We start from the raw sequence: 4,197 nt of genomic DNA, 5'->3' as shown, positions 1-4,197 counted from the left end.
CCCGACAAAATCTTAGACTGGCTGGTCCAGTTGCACCAGGTGCAGACGCCCGACTCAGACTACTTAGGCACAGATACCCATGTTAGTCACTCGAGGTTGAAGAACTTTAACCACATTCATTGAAGCTTCTCTCTTAGCATGGTGTCAAGTCACCCATGCTGAAAGTAACATAATTATTATAATCTCTCAAGATTAGAGTGCCTTCAATTGTATCTCCAAAAGCACATGAAACCCACAGTCAAATGTACTGTCCCAAAAAAAATACCTGAGAATATTTTCTAAATGTCAAGTAACCATCTCTATCAATCCAGGTATATGTGAGTACACTAATGAATTGAAATGGAAATTCATGCTAATCATACTCCATAGAATACTTTAAAACTAGCTCAAGGTTGACTCATTACTCTTTGAAGTGAAGACAAGTTGAACCTCCCTTAAAGGTAGTAGCCCTAGTGGTAAACTATTGGTCAAGATATCCTAAAACGCTCTTTGTAGATGTTGCTCTATGTCTTATAAGAGCACTTTTGTCTCACTGCTATCTAACATCACAATACTAATCCCATTGGTGCCTCTCTCAAGATAAAAGCACCTAAGTCCTCAAACTTTATAGAAGGTAGGAGAACTATATGTTTTCCATTATTAATGATTATTCAATGTTTTTAAGACCATCATGGCAAGTCTTATGATAAAACTACTTCCATCTCCCTAATAGGATGTCATAGACATCCATGGGTGCAACATCACAGTACACCTGTTCATGCAACTGATTTCCAATAAAAAACTCTATGAGGCATCTCGTATTAATGTTGATCATGTTCTCTTTCTTTACCCAAGTTAAGGAATATGGTTGGAAATGTCTCTAAGTAGTAAGATCCAACTTATCCGTCATTTGTGTAGACAACACATTCTCATAACCACCACCACCGATGATAAGGCTACACATATTTTCTTTCATAGTGTAATAGGTATAAAAAATGTTATGGTGAAGCTGCTGTCACTCTCTCATAGCTTCAGTCTGAAGAGCCTACCAAACAACAAGCATCTAAACCTCATCAGCTGAAAACTGGTACTCCTGCAAATACTCACTATCTTCTATATCTCTAGTACAATTATCCACTTCTTATATGGCACCCTACTCGGTGCAATAAATAGCTTTGGTAGTATGGCAATTGGAGGTGATGTGTCTGAATCCATGAAATCTGAAACACTTCCTTGCTACTATTGTGATGGTTTTATTGATCCTCTTAAGCTTCTTACCACACTGATAAACTTTATCATCTTTCTAGATAAATTTTACACCTTCCTCAGGTGTACTCCTACTAAGGGTGAATGTCTGAATAAAGTTGGAGCACTGTTCTACTTCTTTTATTTCTCCACCTTTGGGTTTAACATCCAAAAATCACCCAATAGCTAGTAATGGTAGATCCTTCCTCTACATCTTTTTCTTCATCTTCTCTAAATTAGTTATCTTGTTTGTACATTATCTCTACCTAACTCTCTTTAAATTCTCTAATTATAAAAAGACACTATTCTTCATCTTTATGATAGCAAGCTTCACTCTCGTATAAGCTGACACCCCGTTAATACTCAATAAATCCTCTATAGAGTTTGCAACCACTCAATGAAGTCAATAGATTCATTTTCTCCTCAAAATACATTAAGTCGATCATCACTCCCATCTCTCTATGTCCTCCGAAAGTTACTCATCTCTCGACCTCCTCTCATACTAAATTCCAAAGAGTTGTGGTATATCCTCTTCTTTACCAGAATCATTCCTATGGAAGGGTTCATATTTTTCTCTCTCTCCCCTCTTTGAATCTCAGTATCAAGATTGGCAGGTTCTCTCCTTGGGCCTCTTCCTCAATTTTAGTAGGTCTTTGTTCAATTTGGCATATTTCCTCCTAAAACTCTTCCCTGAAAAGTTCTTGAATGGCTTCCAACATTTATCTCCTTGATGGCATGACTAGAGATTAGGTTTGAGAGGTGAAAGCAAATGTATGGGGCTGATTTAAGGCAAGGGAAAAAAATTTTTGTGTGGCTGATTTAAAAATTCAGCAAGGAGGAATGGTTTTAGGTGGAGTTTGGTAACCTTAAGATGAAACTGGGGTTAGACTAGATTTGATACCAAATGATACCACAATTTAACCAACATCTAATGAAAAACAAATGTTATTATTGAATTCAAATCTAAAATTACCACAAAATATTGTGGAAATATGAAATTGTAACAAAACAATACGCAACATTAAAACATGGTTTGGATCCAAGGTGGAGGTGGCAAGAGAGTCGGCTAGCACGATGGAGGGTGGAGGAAGTAAGGGAGAAGGTGGTAGTAGCACTGAAAGGGTTGATTAGCAAGGACAGTGGTGGAGGTGCTTTCTTGATTGGCAATAGTAAGGTTAGATGGGAAAAACAACATGTGTGTTATTTTCTAGGTGGAGAAAATAATGAGAGAGTGGCAGGGTGAAAGGGGTCAATGCGAGGAATAATATGGAAGGTTATAGGAAGGATAAAATCTACCTAGAAATCAAGATACAACCTGAGCACCACTTGAAACCCTATGATACAACCTGTAAAAGGAAAAGAGATGTTGACGGCTGCTCCAAAGCAAAACACAAAAAAAAAAAAAAATTTAAAGCATAAGCGCTACAAAAATAATATATAGTCCTAGAACAACAAATAGTGGGGGCTCATAAGCGCTACAAAAGTAATATATAGTCCTAGAACAACAAATAGTGGGGGCTACTCCAACTTGGCAGCAATTACAAGCCTTGGAGAACCGATCGACCTTAGAAGCCTTGACAGAACTGATCTGGTGTGTCAGGTGCAAACACTCAATTCAGGCATCCTAGGCACATACATGCTACATCAGGATTTTGGTGAAGTTTTGTTTGTAAGCCATTGTTATGCTTGTTAAATCAACTACTAGATGCTTTTACTCCTAATTAACATGATGCAAGGATTTCTCCAACTCATCAAAGAGTCAAGTTGGGCTTTTGTTTAAGTTCAGTGAGTGAAATCCCTACCTAGGTGGGTAATATTCATGGATGTTGGCCAACATAATGTCAAGCCACATAAAAATCATTGTTTAAACTATTATAGCCTAAATAAATATCTTTCCCAATTTGGTTGATTATTTCTTTGGGCTTGAACGATACTTCGGGATTTATGTTATACATTTTTTTTTGTGTTGTACATTAATATAGTTGTGATAAATATTAAATACTCTCATGGTGAGCATTAGAACATTATATTCATTGATCTTTGGTGGCTTTAACCTTCAATGAATGAATTGTTTGAGCTATAGATGTCAATTTAGCTTCATGGGTTGTGTTTGAAAATGACCCAACACAAGGAACCTGAACCAATTTGTTTTGCAAGTAAAAAATAAGAATTGAGGCTTGACAAAACACTGAAAACACAAAGTTATTCTGTTATAAATTCAACCCAACCTGAAATAGATATTATTATATGATTTGGACACAACAAAAATGTTAACAAAAAACAACAATTTAATCAATTTTACATAAAAAATTAAATAACTGGTTCATTTTTTCAAGTCACTTAAATTCACATGAATCATGTAGTTTTACCCAAAGCAAAATTTCATGGCAAGCTTTAAATGAGGGGAAAAAAAGAGACTTTTTTTAAAAACACTTTCTTTTTCGTTCAAATGTTCCATATGACCCAAAAAAATGAAATTCATAAACTTAAAATACTATTTTTCTATAAAAAATATCAATCTATTTTCCTTTTTTTTATAAATGTAATCACTATATAAGAAATTGGTAAAAACACTCTAAATAAAATAGCTGTTCAATTCAATATCATACTCACGTGCATCATTAACCACTAAGATTGTAAAGCTTATATTAATAATGCATGTCAAGGCAAATCCAATTGTTAGTATCCTCAGCTTTAATTTTAGTTGATACATTTTATTAATATTGATAGTAAAAGTAAATATCTCGCTTAATCTACTTCCATGGTGTCACACTTGTAAGAACAGATCATTTGAATAAAAGTGCAGATGCTACCATACATGACTGTGATCACTTAAAAAATGATTAGTAATTATACTCATTTATATTAGGGCCCGTTTGGGGCAGCTAATTTGGTGCGGTGACGTTTTGAAAACACATCTGACTTATTTGGGTAAACTACGTTTTGACAGCATTTTCACACCAGATAGGTACA

Source organism: Phalaenopsis equestris, unplaced genomic scaffold (assembly GCF_001263595.1).
Source record: "Phalaenopsis equestris unplaced genomic scaffold, ASM126359v1 Scaffold000002, whole genome shotgun sequence".
Classification (NCBI taxonomy): Eukaryota; Viridiplantae; Streptophyta; class Magnoliopsida; order Asparagales; family Orchidaceae; genus Phalaenopsis; species Phalaenopsis equestris.
Note: the sequence above shows the minus strand (reverse complement) of the source record.